Raw genomic sequence first — 5,617 nt, 5'->3', positions numbered from 1 at the left:
AAGGGGGAAGGGTAAATCGTAGCATGAGTCCTTCAAGTTTGGTGAGAATTCAATCTTATCATCTAGTTTCCATAAAGTTATAAATATTGCTTAATGGTTTTAATAAAATTATTTTGGTCACTAAATTGGTAGCTAATTATTAAACTGATCCCATAAAGTCTTAATTTTATCAATTAAGCCCTTCTTATATGAAAAATGATTTCTAATAAGTTATTTTTATGGTGAGGGAAATTTATTTAGATTCAAATTCAAAATTTAGATGGTTTAGGATCGTGAGAGAAAGAATTTGAAGCTCAAAAGACAATCTTCAAGAAGTCATATTTTATGTTTTTCGACGTCCTGAGTTCGATTTTGAAGTCCGTCTCACCAAATTCGAACTCGGTAAGCTATTTTTCTTTGATTAATCACCTGATTCGATCCATTTTTCACAATTAAGCTATGTTTTTTATGAAATTTCTGTTGATATGTTACCGAGGAATTATTGGAAGTTGTTTTCAAGATCGAGGGCGTTCAAATGGATTTTTTTTGGTCGATCGGTATGGCACAAAAATTGAGGTAATACATTATTACCTCTTTATGCTTTATAAAGCATGTTGATAATGGAAAAATGCATGGATGTATATGATTGGACTATTATGCCTGTTTGATTATGGATGGACTCGAACCGAATATGGTTTAAGCAATAAATTATGAGAATACTTTGATTAGGTAAAATTACAAAAATACCCTTATGTTGTAAAAAGACAAGAATTGACTTTGGAAGTTCGATAAGAAGTTTTAAAGACACATTGATCTGATGAAACTACTGATATGTTATAGAAAATACTAGTTTTGCTTAGAAAATATGGATAACCGATTTCTAAACCCAAGATGGCTTGTACAAATTACTAAAAGTTTGATAAAGAATAATTTCAAGTTCAGAGATTATCCAGGAAAACAATTAACCTTAGGATCTCCAAATTATAATCCTTGTTAAGAGTTTAACACCAAAATTATCTAGTTACGAAATTACAAAAAAACCCTTGAGAGTAAAAATAGTCCGAGTTGACCCATAATGAGAAAGTACCCTGAGATTTCGTACTTAACCTGATAAATTATAGATTTAATTATTAAGATTCATTATTTGTACAGAAAATTCCTGATATTCCGTTTATAAAATCTGGGAAGGCACTTGACCCGAAAATCTCTAAGTTATGAGTAAATACCTGAAGAATAATTTATCGAGGGTGCTCTTTTGTCAGAATTATTTGAAGGGACTGAAATAAATGATACGTTTGAATTTATTATTAAGATCGGACGGAAGGAAATTATTGTAATACACTGGATCTATAAAATAACCAAAATACCCCTGGAATAGAAATGATCAAGAATATCACCAAGTTCAGGAATGATTGGATATCCTCGAGCTCTGAAATGAATGGAATAAAACTAAGCATCAAAATGACCAAAATACCCTTATGGCCTAGACTAAGTAGATGTTTTGGATTAATTAAGGAATACAATAAATATGGGTATTGTACTACCCTTAAAAGTTATGGAACACAACTTAAGTGAGTTGATCAACCCTAATGATATATCAGTACCTGAATGGCATATATATCACTTGAATATGTGTTCATCTTCTCAAGTTTGGCTCGATGATAATTTTGGAAGTACTTAGCTCAGCTCAACTCTAGATCGCATTTCGTACTAAGAAATGGATATTCATTTGACAAATCAACCACGGAGACCAAATTGAACTGAACAGAAGTACAATATGTATCTGAAATTCAGAAACGTCTGAATTACTTTGGAAAACCCCGAAGTAACTATAATGAACTTGACTACTAAATAAGCTAAGTAACCTCAATGTCTGAGGATTAAGTAAGTGATTTGGATAAGTCTGGAAACTCTGATGAGTTTACATAGTGTACCATTACTATGGGTTATGAACAAAAAAATCAAGTACGTCAGCATTTCCTGATAATGAAATAAAGACTATTAGAATATATGTTAGTTTCCTTAAGATCTATTCAGTGATGATTCTGAAGATAATCTATGGACAAGAATTTTAGGTATTAAAGAGTAAATGCTCTGGAAGGACAATGAATTGATCATTTCGACAGGCATCAGTTATGGGAGTTGTTTAGCTCGAGTTGTTCGATAATCTGATCGATCGACATAAATGGTAAATGTCCTGAATATTCGTTCTCCCTTATCATCTCAAATCACTCTAGTCATATCTAAAAAAACTAGTAACTCATATGTAAAGGATTCTGAATACCCTTCTGATTAAGTAGAGCTTCCAAAAAATGTCCGAATAAGATATGATCTTGATAAAACACATTCTGAAGAACTGATGATTCTGCCAATTAACAAACTTTTTCAATATTGATTCTAACTTCTAGCATTCTATAGGCATACAGAAGATCCTTGTTACTATGCCCGATAAGATTATCTATTATCTCTGAATAAATATGGAAAGTCTGGTGTGTTCCCTAATTACATGAAAGTTTTTATCTGAATTCTATTTCGATTTATGATATGGATTATGTTCTGATATATGATATGAATTATTTTTTATTTGGGGTTATTATTGGAGGAAGTATATTTGCAGGCTCCTCTACTTTGTGCTCAGGGCCTTACTGGCTGTACGGTTGGATGTATGGTTCTGGGGAACCAACACATTATTGGCTGTGCGGTTGGAGCGATTACCATGGTTATTGAATTTTAAATAAAAATATATTTTAAAAAGATCTGTATCATTTCACTAGTTTTGAGGGAATACACTAGATAACCTATTCTAATCTCCTGAACCAAGATATCCGAAATATTTCTATCTGAACTGAATACTATTTGTTACTACCTAAGATATCAATGGGACCTCAGCTCAGCCTAAAAATCTGTATATATCTGAACCAATAAGGAAATATATGTTTATATGTATCTGCATATTCTTCAGCATCATTTAGTAGTTATGTATTACTGAGCTTTCCAAAGCTCACTATATTAATCACCAATGCAGGTTAAAAGAATTGTACCAGTACAACTATCGACTTTAGTAAGGGAGTTCTTCCGGCGTTGTTTTGCAGAGTATGATACATGTGATTAGGGGGCATGTAATTGTATTTTGTTTTATATATGCAAGTCTAAAAATATGTTTTATTTGTGAATAATGATAAATGATTTTATGAGTTTACATGTTTTGATAAAAAGTTTTAAATTTTCTGTTATTTTTACGAGGCCCTAATGTGATAACCCATATCAGATCGGGTTACCCGCATTGGTCGGAGGGGGTTACATTTAGTGGTATCAGAGCTTAGGTTTGAGTCAAAAACTTTCCAAATAGATGGGCCGGTCGAAATTCAAAAGATGTCTGATCAGTACATGCCCCTAGACTACAATCGTACCTCTCTGAGTCGGAACTCCAAGGTCGAGTCCCTCTCTGTAATGAGTTAACCTATGTTTTCTATTTTTAGGGCTCTACCTTCGCATAAAGGAATACTAGTAGTGTTTTTCTAAAATTTGTAAAATACCTTACGAGTAATGTGAGAGTTACTCATCTGTGAAATTTATAATCCGACTCCAGAAATGAAATTGGGATATGTTATCGCTCTAGGAGCCTATTCTCGAAACCATGGTTGAATTGATTATACAAGGATAAATTTGTTCTGATTATCTTATTGGAATGAAGGAGAGTTCTGAAGAAAATGTACACTCAGATGGTTAAAGATTAGTAGAGGATCGATATTTCTGTAAAAGCTACTGAAAGATATGAAAGAACTGATGGAAGTTTCATTTCTGCAACTATGCGACATGAATGAATTTCGAGGATGAAATTCTTTTAAGGAGGGGAGAATTGTCACATCCCAATTAGTGGGGTTAGTTTTTTAGTTGAATATGGGGTTTAAAGTATTAATCTAATTATAATATTGGATTAACTAGAAATGTTGAGAGGAATTAAAGGACTTTATGTGTAAATTTACCCCTCTTTGGGTTTAAGGGATTCTAGAATTCACGTGAATTCTCCAACTTTTGTCTGATGTGAACTCTATTATTGTATTCAATTATTATTTGTCATTGTGATCTTTATTTCCACCGATGCTTGGCCTGCAATTCAAAAGCAGTTATCTTCAAAATTTTCCAATTCTGAAGGCTAAGTATTTGGATAAAGTTGGCTTCAAAACCAAACCCTGACTTCACTATCTTTCATGCACCTCATCTCCAGCCGATCCCATCTCAACCTCCTCGTTCTCTTCCCCCCACACCACCACCATAATCATCACATTTTACTTCATTCCTGCATCCACGTCTACGATCCCGATCGGAACCAATGGCTTCGATTCAGTCTCGATTTCCTTCCCTTCCGATCTCCTCTCCCCGTCGCATCTTCGCTATGTTTGGTTTACCTCTGGGCTAATTCATCCGACTCCAACAAGTCGCTCATCGTGTATAACCCCTTGATTTGTCAATACAGAGTCCTCCCCCAGCTCAGTTATGCTTGGTCACGCCATGGCTCGGTGCTAGTTGACTCAAGGAACTGAATCATGGTCTTAACAGAATTCGCTGATCTTTACTTCTCTTTTTCTCAGAAAACCCAACAATGGTTTAAATTCTCTTCGAATTTTCCTTCAAAACCTTGAAGCCCCATCGTGATTTTCAACTATGTTTTCGCCATATGCAACGTGGGATCGCCATGGAGAAGTAAGTGGAAATTATTCTCTTGCTCTTTCAAAAATTTGTTAATAAGTAAAGGAATGAATAAGAAATGGTGGAATGGTACGTACATGGTTTTTGGGAGTTGATGATAAAGGGGGAAGGGTAAATCGTAGCATGAGTTCTTCAAGTTAAGTGAGAATTAAACCTTATCATCTAGTTTCCATATAGTTATAAATATTGCTTAATGGTTTTAATAAAATTATTTTGGTCACTAAATTGGTAGCTAATTATTAAATTGATCCCATAAAGTCTTAATTTTATCAATTAGGCCCTTCTTATATGAAAAAGGATTTCTAATAAGTTATTTTTATGGTGAGGGAAATTTATTTGGATTTAAATTCAAAATTTAGATGGTTTAGGATCGTGAGAGAATGAATTGGAAGCTCGAAAGACAAAATTTTTGAAAAGTCATATTTTATGTTTTTCGACATCCTGAGTTCGATTCTGAAGTCCGTCTCGCCAAATTCAAACCCGGTAAGCTGTTTTTCATTGATTAATCACCTGATTTGATATATTTTTCGCAATTAAGCTCCATTTTTTGTGAAATTTCTATTGACATGTTATCGAGGAATTATTGTAAGTTATTTTCAAGATCGAGGGCGTTCAAATGGATTTTTTTGGTCGATCAGTATGGCATGAAAATTGAGGTAATACATTATTACCTCTTTATGCTTTATGGAACATGTTGATAATGGAAAAATGAAATGACCATCCAGCTCAGTTGGTAGAGCACAAGGTTCTTAACCTTGAGGTCGTGGGATCGAGTCCCATGGAGGGCATTTCATAATTTGGAGGTCTCCTACGGAAGCTTCTCTCAACCTAATGTTTGGGGCAGCCTCTATCTTACCTCCCCCTTACCCCATTACATATGGGAACAAGGGACAACCATTTTTTGTTGATAATGGAAAAATGCATGGAT

General features: G+C 34.0%; 1 pseudogene; it reads left to right on the top strand.

Moving 5' to 3' along the window:
* Positions 1-2,888: 2,888 nt before the first annotated feature.
* LOC120208177 lies at positions 2,889-4,784 on the top strand (annotated as a pseudogene).
* Positions 4,785-5,617: the final 833 nt, after the last annotated feature.

This window comes from Hibiscus syriacus, unplaced genomic scaffold (assembly GCF_006381635.1).
Source record: "Hibiscus syriacus cultivar Baekdansim isolate YM2019G1 unplaced genomic scaffold, ASM638163v2 tig00016004_pilon, whole genome shotgun sequence".
NCBI lineage: Eukaryota > Viridiplantae > Streptophyta > Magnoliopsida > Malvales > Malvaceae > Hibiscus > Hibiscus syriacus.
Note: the sequence above shows the minus strand (reverse complement) of the source record. Positions and strands in the feature narration are given on the sequence as shown.